Source organism: Mastomys coucha, unplaced genomic scaffold, assembly GCF_008632895.1.
Source record: "Mastomys coucha isolate ucsf_1 unplaced genomic scaffold, UCSF_Mcou_1 pScaffold6, whole genome shotgun sequence".
Taxonomy (NCBI): domain Eukaryota; kingdom Metazoa; phylum Chordata; class Mammalia; order Rodentia; family Muridae; genus Mastomys; species Mastomys coucha.
In genome coordinates, this window is record NW_022196912.1 from 25918563 (window position 1) to 25934219 (window position 15657).

A 15657-nucleotide genomic window follows, 5' to 3' on the forward strand; every position below is an offset into this window, starting at 1 on the left:
ATTGGTAACAGAAAGTTAGCTTAAAATTGATAACTCAGAGTTGGAGTCATTTTAAATAACAACATGTGCCATTATTAGATTTCGGGGATGGATGTCCCTCTCACAAGACACAGAGACGGAGATCGATGCAATAAGCAAGAGGTTTTAATAATCCAGTATACTGGGGTCGTCCCGCAATCAGGGCAAAGGCAACACCGAGGGGCAAAAGCACATACTCTTTACACCCTTTCAGAACAGGTTTATAGTATGAGTTGGTTATCTCTCATTAGTGGAGCCCATTGTGTTTTGTGTCCATTGTCTTTTGTGCCCCAGGTGAGGAGGAGATACCTTTTGCACATAGAAGGGATGGGGAGAGATCCACCCCCTACTGGGAATATTTCCTGGAACCAAGCATTACTCCCTGCAATTAGGGAATCTCCTGGGGATATATGTTTATTCAGTAAACTCTTTTGAAGCTCTCTGACTTTATGCTTAATGGACATTCCTGGCTTCCCTGTATTTTTATGAGGTGTTCCTGTTGCTCACTTCTTACATTTCCCTCTCTTTCTTGGGAATATCTCAATCCTGAGATTATGCGTTATACTGCTGTATCTCATCTTGATTCACTTCCTGATATCACTGCCTCAACATCATAATCTGTACTGTACTGACACGCTCTCTAATGAAGGCAGGGGCCTTCAATTAGAGCAATTTAGAATGCAGGGGCCAAAGGTAAGTAATAATAGGAGTGTAATAAGCAGTCCTAAAAGTGTAGAGACAAAAGTTGTGAACCAAGGGGAGGAATTAAACCAGGTTTCAAACCAGCTCTTGCCTTGAGCTCTTTCTCTCTCTCTTTTTTTTTTGTTCTAAACCCTCTCTAATCTTAGCTAAATTGTCTTTGACTCTTCCTGAGTGGTCTATGTAAAAACAACATTCCTCCTTTAGTGTGGCACACAAACCTCCTTCTTTAAGGATTAACAGGTTCTCTCCTATGTTGAAGGACTACCTCTGAGAGGGAGGTCAGGGATTCTTGGAGGTCAGTCAAAGTCTTTCCTATTTTCTCTATATCTAAATCAATGGCAGCTCTCAGCTCTCCATATGCCTTATGTAGTAAGGCCATAGCGGATGATTCCGTGCCCCTGCAGGAGCCCCTGCAGCTCCTAAACCCAACCTCAAAATGACTGCCAGGGTAATCCCCAATTCTCTGTGTCTTACTAAGTTTCAAGCCTCAGGATCCCAGTAATTCAGTACATCTTCATAAGGGTGGTACAGCAATCTAGGCACTATCTGGACCAAAACACAAAAGTCATGGTTGTTATTTAGAATCTCTAGACTTATACAGGTTGTGATCCCTGAGGCACAGGCCCACCAGCTGTCTAAGGGTGGGAGGAGGTATCCAGTTGGATTCTCCATCAGAGGGTATGAAACATTACACAGATGTTGATGGGTTTGTAAGACCTGACCCACACAAAGGCCTTTTCCAGTAACCGCTAACAGGGTCAGGTGGACTTGTTGATGGTTCCACCTGCAATGGGAGGCTTCTAAAGAAATGGTAGGAGTTCTAACACATGCAATACCTTCATAGTAAGGGGGTGCCACCTCATAACATAGCCAACACTTTCTAGTCATCTCAGGGTTCGTAGCATTGAGTACTCTGAAGGCACTAGTTAGCATATTAAGGAGAGGGTTGACACCCAGATCAGATTCTGGAGGCTGTGTGGGTAGGGCCTCTAGAGAGAGAGTATGGTGGTCTCTAACACAGCAGCTGGTGTGGCAGTTCCCATTTTGGGTTTAATCTGGGGAGGGGACCATGGAGGATCTGGAGGCAGATGGGGAGGGCTCAAGGCTGAATTTGGGCCTAGCAGAGTATAAGGGGTTTCTATCTTAAGCTTAAGGGTAAATATCATCCCATTGTTATTATTTTCTTTATAAAATCTAAGACCCCATGTATAACCAGTTGTCCAACTGGTTGCCTGCTTTCCCGGCTCTGTAAAAGTAATGTGGAGTGGGTGACACCAGGTCTCACACTCCGAATGGTCTGTCCACCCTGCCTTCCCTGCCTCATGGTTAAGTTGGCAGCCACCTTTATAAATTCCCAACTGGAAGACGGCTTCCAGTATGTATCCCCCGAAGTCTCACAGCCCCAATTTTTACAGAAAAAAATGATCTCAGCCTCCACATGTCAGATTAAGGGAATGATCTTGGTGGAGTCCAAGGCAAACATAAAAAGTCGGGGTACGGAGTTGACTCCTCTGACTCACATGTCCGTACCCCCCAAATTGGTCTAACTCATGCAGGCTGGGGGGAGAGGGCACTTTGGGAGCAGGCATGTTGGGGTTGTAATATCTTTCCATATCCCAGTTAGCTGGTACCCCAAAGGACAGTTTGCAGACATTGGGGAACATGTCAGGCCACCCCAGGCCTGGCGTAGTGACTTTAGACCTGCTCCATATTATGTCCCTGTGTCCAATAATTACCATCAGGTTATGTGGCTGGTAGGGGCTGGCACTGGATGGGCTGAAGGGAAGGGAACTAAGATACAGTACCATGATCAATGGGAGTCCCATTTTTAACTATCTTGAACTTCAGTGGGTTATCAGTAGTCTGTGTTCTCCAAGGGTGTAGTTCCAGGTCCAGTGGAGTGGGTTTAATGTGTGATGCGTGGATCCATGGTGTAAGCCCATCTACTTTCACCGCAGTTGGGGTGGTTAGCAGGACAAGGTATGGTCCTTTCCAGCAAGGCTCAAGCGTCTGGGCTCTGTGCCATCATATATAGACTGCGTCTCTGACCTGGAACTGATGTGATGTCTCAGGGATCCTTGGCTCATAGGTGGCTGTCAGCTGCAACCAAATTTCTTTGTGTACCACCTGCAGCCCTTTCAATCTGGCATATAAATCACTATTACTATGACAGGTTGGCTCAATAATGTCCCCTAGTAGAGTTAAGGGCACTGGGGTCCCATACAGGATCTCAAAGAGAGTCAAACTGAAGTGGAAAGGGGTATTTCTAACCCTGAACAGGGCCAAAGGAAGGAGCACCACCCAGTTTGTACCAGTCTCTATGGTTAATTTTGTCAAGGTCTCTTTTAGAGTTCTGTTAGCCTACCTGTCCTGAGCTCTGAGGTATATAAATGCAATGAAGTTTCAATCGACCTCTAAATACTTAGTTACTCCCTGACTTACCCTGGCAACAAAGGCTGGGCCATTATCAGATCCAATTACTTTGGGCACTCCAAACCGGGGGAAAATTTCTTCTAGTATCTTCTTGACTACTACCGTTGCGGTTTCTTGCTTGATAGGGAAAGCTTCTACCCATCCTGAGAAGGTATCTATGAAAACTAGAAGATATTTGGAGCCATACTTGCCTGGTTTTATCTCTGTGAAGTCTACTTCCCAGTAGACTCTTGTTGGATCCCCTCAGTACCATTTACCGGGGTCAGTCTTGTTTCTGTAAGCATTCTCCTTCTGACAGGGTACACAGTTGTGAACCACCTGCTCTACCAGGTGTTTTAGTCCTAGAATATGATACTTAGACCTCTAGGCAGTTTGTGTTAACTTGCTAACTAACCTCTAGATGGGTCCATTGGTGCATTTGTTTTATCATTGTCTTTGCCTATTCCCGTGGTAGTATTCTTTTACCCAATGGGGTCACCCAGACCCCCTTTCTCTGATCAAAATGATTTTCAGGGTCCTTTGAGATGACTGCCAGGTCTTCAGTGGAGTACTGGAACTTGAGTTCAGGCAATTTGGACTCTCTGGCCACCATCACTTTGGTCACTCTAGAGGCTGCCGCCTTAGCTTCTTGATCTGCCAAATTATTCCCTCGAGCTATAAAGGAATCACCCTTTTGGTGGCCCGGACAGTGAATAATATTCACTTTTGCTGGTTTGTACAAGGCTTTTAGTAGCGCCAGAATCTCAGGTTTGTTCTTGATTTCTTTTCCTCCCGAGGTCAGTAGTCCCCGCTGCTGGTAGACGGCACCATGGACATGGGCCATAGTGAAGGCATATCTACTATCTGTGTAGATGTTGATCTTTTTGTCTTCTCCTAGCTCAAGAGCTTTTGTGAGGGCAATGAGCTTGGCTTTCTGAGAAGACGTTCCCTCTGGTGCAGTTTGTGCCCATACAACCTGTTGTCTATCCACCACAGCCCCACCTGCTCTCCTCTGCCCCTTTTCTAGGTAACTGCTCCCATCCCTGAACCAAGTCTTTTCTGCATCAGCAAAGGGCCTGTAAGACAGGTCTTTGTGCCAGCTATGTGCCTCAGCAAACACTTGCTGACAGTCCTGGATGGGAGGCTCAAGGTCAGGGTCTAGGAGAAGGGTGGCTGGATTTAGGCCTGAAGGAGGTGCAATGGGGATCCTGTCAGAACTGAGTAGCAAAGTCTGATAATGGGTCATTCAGGCATTAGTGAGCCATCAATTGGGGGGGCTGGTGGAACACACTCTTTAGGGCATATGGAGTGGATATTACCAGGTCTTGTCCCAAAGTCAACCTATCAGCATCTTTAACCAACACTGCAACCGTGACCACAATCCTCAGCTAGGCAAGCCACCTGGAGGGCACAGGGTCCAACCTTTTTGAGAGGTACACCACCGGTCTTTTCCATGGACCCAGTTTTGGGGTCAGGACCCCTTTTTCTATGTCCTTGTTTTCTGCCACATGCAGGTAGAATGGCCTAGTCACATCAGGGAGACCCAGGGCAGGGGCTGACATAAGAGCCATTTTGATGGTGTCAAAAGCCCTTGGCTCTTTCTCCCCCCACACAAAAAGCTGCTTGTTCTCGGTGAGAGGATAGAGAGGGGCCACGATCTCGGCAAACCCAGGTATCCACAGATGACAGAAGCCTGCTGTTCCCAGTAACTCTCTAACCTGTTTCTGACTCCTGGGCGGTGGGATGTGAAACACAGTTTCTTTTCTGGCATCTGATAGCCATCTCTTCCCTTCCCTGAGCAAGTATCCCAGGTAACTGACTTTTTGCCAGCACTTTTGGGCTTTCTTGGCTGAGGCATGGTAGCCTAACTCTCCCAGTTCCATAAGCAGACGTTTGGTCCCTTCTAAACACAGTTCCTTGCTGGATGAAGCTAAAAGAAAGTCATCCACGTACTGCAAGAGAGTTGCCTGGGGATTGGATGTTTGGAAGGTGGCTAAGTCTTGATGTAGAGCATCATCAAAGATAGTGGGTGAATTCTTGAAGCCCTGAGGCAAGCGGGTCCATGTGAGCTCACCCATTATACTCGACTCAGGGTCTTTCCAATCAAAGGCAAAGTACTCTTGACTCTTAGGGGCCAGTGATAGGCAGAAGAAGGCATCTTTGAGGTCCAGTACAGTATACCCGGTCCTGGAGGGAGGCAAAGAACTCAAAAGGTTATACAGGTTAGGAACTGTAGGGTAGAGGTCGAACACCTGTTTGTTCACTTCCCTGAGGTCCTGGACAAGTCAATAATCATTGGATCCTGGCTTTCATACTGAGAGGAGGGGAGTTTTCCATGCGGACTGGCACCTCAGCAGGATCCCCAGTTGGAGGAGATGTAGGATGTGGGGCCAGATCCCACCTCGGGCTTCTTTGGGCATAGGATACTGGTGAATGGTTGCTGGGCTGGCCTGAGCCTTTAGCTCTACATGGACTGGAGGCTGGTTCTTAGTTTTCCCCATTCCTGCTGTCTCAGCCCAAGCCTGTGGGTAGTTCTGTAACCACCAATCTACATCTTCAGGCCTGCAATCCTTATTCTCAAAGAGTTGGTTCTCATCTTCTAGTTTCATAGTCAGCACCTGGATGGGTTCTTCCTGTCAGTCCCTGACCTAGGGTCCTTCTGAGAGGAAATATATCTGTGCTCCCATCTTAGTGAGAAGGTCTCTACCAAACAAGGGGCAGGGGCATTCTGGGATGACAATGAATGAGTGAGATACCCAGCCCATGCCTAGGTCCACTGTTCTTCGGGTAGTCTATGAGTATTGTTTGTTGCCAGTGGCCCCCTGGACCCAGGACTTCTTTTTGGAAATTGGCCCATCTGATTATAGGAGGACTGAATATTGTACCCGTGTCCACCAGAAACTGAATGGGCTTCCCCTCCATAGTAAGGGTTACCCTGGGTTCAGGGAAGGGATCTGAATCCCATTCTCTCTATTCACTGTCACTGTTCTCTTGAATAGCCAGCACTTTAGGCCCCGCTGGCTTTCTGTCTGAAACATAGGGCCCCTTTTCCTTCTTTTTGGGGCAATCTCTCACCCAATGCCCCTTTTCTTTACAGTAAGCACGTTGATCCTTGGCCAGGGGTTCTCTTAGGTTGCCAGGTACTATCTTACTAGGTTCCCTAGTCTCTCTAACTACTGTGGCCAAGATTCTATAAAGATTCCTTTCCTGTCTCTTTTCTCTTCTTAATTCTCTAGCTTCCTGCTCTTTCTGTTTTCTATCTTCTTTTTCTTCTTCTGTCTCCTGGTTATAAAATACATTCTCAGCCACCTGCACTAACTCTCTCAAAGACTTATCTTGTAACCCATCTAGTTTCTGCAACTTCTTCCTGATGTCTCGGCTTGACTGGTCAATAAAAGCAACTGTAACAGTAGCCCTATGTTCTTCACTGCTGGGATCATAAGGAATGAACCGGTGGAAAGCCTCCATGAGCCTAAGAAAGCTGAGGGAGACTCATTTGGCCCCTGGCCCTCTTACCTTAGTCAAATTAGTGGGCGGTCTTGCTGCCCCCTTGAGACCTGCTAACAGAGCCTAGCAGAAAACTTTCAAGTGCTCTCTACCTTCAGGTGTGTTGAAGTCCCAGTCTGATCTGGTCAGTGGAAAACCTGAATCAATATCTACTGGTAGGAGGAAGGGTCGCCTGTCTGCCCCAGGGACATTTTTCCTGGCCTCAAGGAGGATAAGCTATTTCTCCTCAGTAGTGAACAGAACCTGTAACAGTTCTTGACAATCATCCCAGGTAGGCTGATGGGAAAAGAGGAGGGATTCAGTGAGGTTAGTCAGGTTCTGAGGGTTTTCAGAAAAGGATGGGTTCTGGGTCTTCCAGTTGTACAAATGAGCCACTGAGAGCAACCAGTATTGCAGGGGCTGGTGGCCCTGTTCATCTGGAGGGCCATAGGCCCAGAGGGGCAAAATGTTGGTCTGGTCAGGGACCGTTCCTCTCTTGCTACGGGTCCTGTGCGCAGGTCCGTCCAATTCTGAGGGTGAAGCCTCTGCACCTCTCTTCTCCTCCTCTGGTGGGGCTGAAGGACCTGCAGCTGACAGTGCCGGGAATCCTGTGGCTGGACCTCGATGAGGTTGGAGAGTGGGGGTTAGGGAGAAGGGAGATCCAAGAGGAGAAGGTCCGCCTCAGTGTCCGAGAGGACATTCTTCTTGGCTTGGTCCTGTACAAGGAGAGACACCCATGAATGAACCCAGTGGGAAGGGTTAGATTCCAAATCTTCCCTGACCTGGATATATGGGATCTGGTCTGGGTGACTCCCAGGGCCTGTTCTAAAGACGTGCTGTTTGACTAATCGAATAGGGGTCAAAGAGAAAGAGCCATCGGCTTGCCCACCTGACCTCAAAGGAAGGCCATTCCGAGGCACAAAGTGTCTTCCTTTTTTTTTTTTTTTTTCACTTCTACTGAGATATTGTGGGCCCTAGACCTAACTTCTGTCCAATGTTTAAGAGTCAAATTCAGGGGGGTAGACACAGTTTGCCCCATGCTGTCCAAAAATATCACCAGTCCAAGTGCTCACGTAAACAAAAAGACAGAGATTGACAGACCAAGGTGCCCCTGCCACAAGCACCATAAACAGAAAACAAAAGAACTCCGTAGTGGGCTCCTTGTCGCCACCCCCAGATGGAGTCGAACCCTTTTGGATCCTACTTCCCAGACAGAGTCCAGAGTGTTATCCAGGACTCTCAGAGTCTGTGACGTCAAGTTACATCTACCTACCTCGAAAGACTACCTCCGGTCAACAACCACCAAGAAACTGCTGCAGCCACACAGATCAAAGGCACAGATTCAAAAAGTCAGACAAATGTTTAAACAGACACAAAACAACCACGGTACCTGCTCGAGCACAATGCTCCCATCTCCAGTCACTGGTCCCTCGAGGAGGACTTTCCCAGGCCAATGCACTAAGATGTTAGATTTGGGAATGGATGTCCCACTCACGAAGACACAAAGATGGAGATCGATGCAATAAGCAAGAGGCTTAATGATCCAGTATACTGGGGTCATCCTGCAATCGGGGCAAAGGCAACCCCGAGGAACAAAAGCACACACTCTTTTGTTTTGTTTTGGTTTGGTTTTTGGTTTTTCGAGACAGAGCTTCTCTGTGTTGTCCTGGTACTCACTCTGTAGACCAGGCTGGCCTCGAACTCAGAAATCCACCTGCCTCTGCCTGCCGAGTGCTGGGATTAAAGGTGTGCGCTACCATGGCCTAGCAACACACACTCTTTATGCCCTTTTAAAGCATAGGTTTACAGCATGAGTTGGTTATCTCTCATTAGTGGAGCCCAATGTCTTTTGTGCCCCAGGTGAGGAGGAGACACCTTTTGCATGTAGAAGGGGTGGGGAGAGATCCACCCCCTACTGGGGATGTTTCCAGGAACCTAGCATTACTCCCTGCAATTAGGTCATCTCCTGAGGACAGATGTTTATTCAGTAAACTTTTTTGAATCTCTCTGACTTTAAGCTAATGGACATTCCTGACTTTCTGGTATTTTTATGAAGTGTCCCTGTTTGTTCACTTCTTACACCATGAACCAACCCAGGAAAACAGGTCTCTAATGATACTTCTAAATTGGGATAATATTTTATGTAATTCTTATCCTAGAAACTAGACTTTCAAAGAATAAGATGTAAAACAATCTCTTTAATGACATATTAAAAGCTGCATCATCATGCACAGTAATTGGCAACCAAAAACTTTGTAACATGAAAGTAATGCTTTTGGTATTGATTTTGAAGAGAATGGACTGTTTAAAATTGGGTTTTGCTTTCCAAAGTTATGGCTATGCTCTAATATTGCAAGAGAAACTTGAAATTTATGGTTAAACTGCCAGCGTCCTGTTGGCTGCAGTTTGCAGTTCGATCGCAGGCTCAGTATTTTTAACATGCTCATGTTTGTAAGTAAGAAAAAAAATCAAGCAAGAAGAGGCTGCTGACTTGCAGGGGACTCCAGTACAGATAATGCTTTCACAGTGTCGAGGGGATAAGGAATGTTTTATGTATGGGGGCATAGGTCATTTTAGGAAAGACTGTCCAAAATGTAGAAGCAAATATAACTAGCAACAAACAGGTAGGCATGGTGGTTCATGCCTTTAATTCAACAATCAGGAACCAGAGACAGGTTCTTCTCTGTGAGTTTGAGGCCAGCCTGGTCTACAGAGTGAATTCTAGGATAGTCAAGTATACACAGAGAAATCCTGTCTTAGAAAACCAAAAAAAAACCAACAAAACAACAACAAAAACAAAACAAAACAAAACCCCCAAAACACCAAAAAATCAAAAAACCCAACCATTTAAAGTATGAAAAATTTAAATATGTTTTCATAAGAGTATCAACCCAAGAGAGAGTATAAAAGAGGAGGGTATATCTGGTCTTAGTGCTACATGTTCTAATCCCAACATTCAAGGAGACTGAAGCAGGGTGATCATGAATTTGAAGCTTATCTGAGCTACTCAGTGAATTTCAGCCTAACCTGGGCTACATAATCAAGACTCTCAAACAGAAAAAGAAAGTATAGGATAATCCAACTCATGAGTATAGGTGTAAATATTTGGGGGGCAATGCCTCACTCTTTTGAATCCTAGGCTTGCTAGGAACTTAATATGTAGCTAAGTCTAGCCTGCCTGGCTATGTAATAATTCTCCCACCTTAGCCACTTGCGTACCAGAATAAACCACTGTGCTTGGCTTGAAGTCATAAAACATTGAGATAGAATATAGCACGGTATAGCAAAAATATATCTACTATTTAATGATATATTACTTAGTTATATTATTACTTGATAATAGCAAAGTCAGAAATGAAAAACTGTTTAATAATCAACACTCAAATAATACATTATTGTCTAGAGCTCTTGGGCTGGTGTCTTAGTTACTGTTCTGTTGCTGTGAGGAGACACCATGACCAAGGCAACTTATTAAAAATTTAATTGGGAGCTTGTTGACACTTTGAGAAAGTTAGTTCATAATCACCATGGTGAGGAACACGGCAACAGGCAGGCATAGGGCTGAATAAATAATAGAGCTTATATCTGATCTGAAAGTAGCAGGCAGAGAGAGAGAGAGAAAGAAAGAGAGACAGAGACAGAGACAGAGATACTCCCATGAATGGTGGGCAAGGCCTTTATGACAAGCAGAATGTCCCAAGACAGAAAAAAGGCAGGTCCCTTTTGTTCCCTGGGAAGCTGTATCCATGGCTCTGATGAAATCTGTTGGAATTCGGCTGAATGTTTCAGGGTCATTAGTCAGGGATGGGCTCCCATACAGAGTTTCAGCAGGCAGGGGACCTTGGCAATTAGGTGAATTTCTAAGTCTGAGGAAGACCAAGGGTAATAGCTGAGCTCGTGGAGACTAAGTTTCTTCAGTTAGTTCTTACATGTCCTTTAACCTTTGCTACCTTTCCAAAGAACTGGGGCTGTCAGGTGATGCTGAATGATCCTGAGTGCCGTGCAGAGGATATTGAATTCCCAAGGCTTAGCCGAGCTCTCAGTAATGTCTACCTTGAAAAGAAGCCTGTTGTCACTTTGGACACTTTTAGGTAGCCCAATGGGGACTTATTGTAGAGCAGCACTCCTGTTGCTTCTGGGTTTTTTTCTATTTCACACAGGGGAGCTTCTATCCATCCTGGAAAGGTGTCTGCAGAAACCGGGAATTATTTGGCACTGAGTCCATGGGTATGCAAGTGGAATCCAGCAAGAGTCTCTCCAGGTTCTGTGCATGCCTTTGGATCCCTGGGTGCTGGGGACATCTGTTTAGGGGACTATTTTTCTGATGTGGTGTGGTGGTTTGAATAAGAATGGTCCCCATAGGTTCATAGATTTGAATACTTGGTCACCAGGGAGTGGCACTATCTGAAAGGATTAGGAAGGTGTCCTTGTTGCAGGAAGTGTGTCACTGGGGGCAGGCTTTGAGGTTTCAAAGCCTAGAGTCTCTTTTTTCCTGCTGCCTGCAGATCTGGATGTAGAACTCGCAGATCCTTCTCCAGCATTATGTCTGCCTGCATGCTGCCATGCTTCCACAATGATGACAATGGACTAAGCCTCTGAAACTGTAAACCAGCTTGTAGTTAAATGTCCTTTATAAGAGCTATTTCACTCACGGTATCTCTTCACAGGAATAGAACATGGGCTCAGACATATGTCTTACATCCCTGTAACTTGGACTGTTTCTTTGAAGCTCTGCCCTGTAAGAATTCTTTAAACAAACAAACAGGGTATGTTCTCCTTTCCTAAGATGATGGAGGGTTTTAAAGCTTTCCATTGGGCCTTTGAAGCAACATGATCATTAGGTGTCAGCCATCATTCTTGGGAGTGCAGATGATACCTCGTCTCAGAGGTAAAGAACATATCCTCTGAAGAGTTTTGGATCTCTTGAGAGGCATCAAAGATTCCTACAGAAGATGGAACATTCTATGTGCTCAGGGAAGCCCTGTTGGCCTCATGGTTAGCTATTCTGTTTTCTTTTGCCACTGGGCCACACCCTTTCTGGTGTCCTGGACAGTGGACCACAGCCATTTGGGTGGCTTTATCTGGGAGCCTAATGATTTCTCAGGAAAGCTTTGTGGTATCCCAGCTGCAGTTAGAGGGATCTTTTTCCCATATGATCACACAGGCATGGAAGATGGGGAAGGTATATTTGGAATCTGTAAAGATCCTGGCTTATTCCCATTGGGACAGTTACAACACTCCAGTGAGATGGATCAGCTCTGCTAGCTGAACAATGCAGGTTTTAGGTGTTGTTGCTGATTCAAGTACACCAGAGTCAGTGACTATTGCATATCCTGCACATCAGAGTCCTTCTTTGTTGAAGGAACCTCCATTCATATAAAGGACTAGACCAGGGTTTCCTGAGGATTGATCTGAGAATCAGAAAGGGCTGCAAAGCTTTTCACGAGGACATACTCACAGGAGTAAAGCAGGGGAGGATCCCCTTCCTTCTCTGTCAGACAAGAAATTGGATTCAGGTTTTGACAGGTCTGGAGCATAATCTCAGGTCCCTCCAACATGAGGGGCTGATGACATTTAAGTAGCCTGCAGTCCTCATCCTTAAATGTGACAATAGCCTATGAACCACGAGGGGGCGCCCAGGGGAAAATTTCAGGCTTTAGGGATTAGAAATCTTCCAGCAACATCTAACCAATTCCTTTCCTACCTTGTCTAATTAATTCATCAGTGACATAAGCAGTAGGTTGTCCAGCAGGGGCATGAATTGGATAATTACTCCAAAGCAATGCCCTGTCTCTCAGTCCACTTAAGGAGGGAGTCTCAGTTAACATCTTTTTAAGTTTTGAGACATTTCCTTGGGACTCAGAGATCCACTCAGTCTGAGTGGATTCCAGGGTCTGAGCGCTTCCTCAAGAGTCTGATCCCAGAAGGGTGGCTCAGTGATTAAGAGCACTTGTTACTTTTCCAAAGGAACTGAGTTCATTTCCCAGCACCCCCACCAGGCAGCTTACGACCATTTATAATACTAGCTCCAGAGGACCTGGCACCTTTTGCTGTCGTGGTCATCTGAACTCTCAGTCAGGTATCTGAAGGCAGACACGCAGCCCTGCACATAACTAAGAATACTAAAAACAAAATTTTTTTTTAAGGGACTGATACAGATAGTTAGCTAGATCCAAATTCTATAATGTCCTGTGGCTCCCATAATTGCCTGTTTATCTGTTTGATTGTTGGGAAAGCAGAAAATCCAAAATAGATTAGATCTATGCCAGCCCTAAAAGTCTGGTTCCTTTTGACAAGACAAGGCCCAAATAGGTAGCTTTGGCTTTGCACAGCTGGCCTTGCCCTCTAGGCCCTTGTAGTCAGTGTCAGCCAGGATATCAAGGAGGGATTCTGTCCCTTGGCAAATGATTCCTTCTGTTGGCCCACATAGATGGAACTCACCTTCATACTGAATCACACCAAATTTGGATGGTCTCCAGATGAGTCCAACCCACCAAATCAGCCATCCTGGGATGGGGATGGGTGTTCAGGCCATGCATGAGTTGAGAAAAAGACCAGGGTTTTCTTTCTATGCATTTCGGGGTTGAGTTTTCTCCAGATGTTCAGGAGGGAAGTTGGTGGGGAGCCTGGAAGAATCTTGGAGCTATCTCAGGGTTTCTCTGTGTAGCCCTGACCTGACTGTCTTGGAACTCACTCTGTGAGACTGGCTTCTAACTCACAAAGATCTACCTGTTCCTGCCTCTCAAATGCTGAGAATAAAGCCATGCCCTACCACAGCCCAAATGAACCTTGGAGGTTTTTATCCCCACCTGCAAGTTGAAAACAATAAAGGGAGAAACTGGTAGAGGCTCACCTATCCCTTCTCTCATCTCTCAGCCTTTTGTCAGGAGAGGAGACTCTGGCCTCTGATGGGGGAGATTGTGATGGTCAGATAGATGCCCCTCCCCCCATTTACACTTTCCCATGCCTGCAGTCCTGGTGCCTGATATTACGGCTGGTACCCTAGATATTTCTCCATTCTTGAAACTACTCTCTTTCTTGCCTGGTTTTATCTGTAAGTGGACAGATCATAGTGAGAAAAGCCTGTCATTTAAGATAGAACATCTCTATTCTTCCCAGAAGCTACATATATGCTTAAGGATCCTGCTCTTTTAGGGTGACCTCCGGTCTTGTCTGAAGAGGAGTGGGACCCAGCATAAAATAGCCTGCACAAATGACTAGCAAGAATGTACGAGCCCCTCAGCCAGACCTGATTCCTGAGGCTTCCCAGTTCTCAGAGGGAGCTAAGGAAGGTGTTTGATGTTTGAGGTGAACCAAATGAGGGAGAAAGTCCTCTGCCTCTGTAGGTCCCTGTTCCCATCCATGCCTAGATATTCTTGGGGTCATAAAAGACTACAGGGTAAAAGGTAGGGAACAGCAACATTAGGTTTCAGTCTTCTTCTGCACTATTGGTGGTTGTCCAAATCCTTTTAGAAAGTTGGTCCTGGAGAGATGGCTCAGCAGTTCAGGGCATGTACTGCTCTTCCAGAGGACCTGAGTTCAGTTCCCAGCAACTGTATCAAGTGACTCACTACTTATAGTTCCAGCTCTTGGGGATCCAAGTCCTCTGGCCTCTGTGGGTACCTGCACTCATGTACACAAAACTTCACATAATTAAAATTTTTTTGTTGTTGTTGTTTTGGTTTTTTTTCAAGACAGGGTTTCTTTGTGTAGCCCTGGCTGTCCTGGAACTCACTCTGTAGACCAGGCTGGCCTCAAACTCAGAAATCCACCTGCCTCTGCCTCCCAAGTGCTGGGAAAAATAATTTTAAAAAATCTTTAAAAATAGAGATGGGTGGTGGTGCACACGTTTGATCCCAGCACTCGAGAGGCAGAGGCAGGTGGATCTCTGAGAGTTCAAGGCCATACTGGTCTGCAGAGTGAGTTCCAGGACTATCAGGGCTATGTAGTGAGACCCTGTAGGAAGGAAAGAAGGAAGGGAGAGGAAGGAAGAAAGAGAGGAGGAGAGATAGAGACAGAGACAGACAGAGAGAGAGAGGGAGAAGGGAGGGGGAAGAGAGAGAGAGACAGACAGAGATAGAGAGACAGAGATAGAGAGAGAAAGAGAAAGAGAGAGAGAGAGAGAGAGAGAGAGAGAGAAAGAGAAAGAGAAAGAGAGAGAGGAGGTAGAAAAGTAGAGACTGGCCATGGCCACATGGAGAGAGAGGGAGGGGAAGGGGAGGAGAGGGAGCAAGAGGTAAGAGTAAAGACAAGAAAGCACAAGAATTTAAGAGAGAGAGGAGGGGTCAAGCAGCTCCTTTTTTCTTTCTTTCTTTCTTTTTTTTTTTACATTTTTTTTATTAGATGTTTTCTTTATTTACAATATCTCCTTTCCCAGGTTCCCCTCCAAGAAAAAAGAAATAAAATAAAATAAAATAAAAAAACCAAAAACTAAAACAAACCCCTGTTCCTTCCCCCCTCTCCCTGCTCACCACCCCACCCCCTCCTGCTTCCTGGCCCTGACATTCCCCTACACTGAGGCATAGCACCTTCACAAGGCCAAGGGCCTCTTCTCCCACTGATGACAAGCTTGGCCATCCTCTGCTATACAAATGCTGCTGGAGCCATTAGTCCCACCATGTGTACTCTTTGGTTGGTGGTTTAGTCCCTGGGAGCTCTGAGGGTACTAGTTAGTTCATATTGTTATTCGTCCTAAGGGGCTACAAGCCCTTCAGCTCCTTGGGACCTTTCTCTAGCTCCTTCATTGGGGACCCTGTACTCAGTCCAATGGATGGCTGTGAGCCTCTACTTCTGTATTAGTCGGGTACTGTCAGAGCCTCTCAGGAGACAGCTATATCAGGCTTCTGTCAGCCAGCACTTGCTGGCATCCACAATAGTGTCTGGATTTGATGTTTGAATATTGGAAGGATTCCCAGGTGGAGCAGTCTCTGGATTGTCCTTCCTCTAGTCTCTGCTCCATAGTTAGTCTCTACAATTCCTTCCATGGGTATTTTGTTCCCCCTTCTAAGAAGGAACGAAGTATCCACACTTTGGTCTTCC

At 45.9% G+C, this 15657-nt stretch overlaps 1 pseudogene; it reads right to left on the minus strand.

The window, feature by feature from the left end:
• Positions 1 to 3187: 3187 nt before the first annotated feature.
• The window catches only part of LOC116080523, a 36436-nt pseudogene continuing 23966 nt past the window's right edge, over positions 3188 to 15657 (minus strand).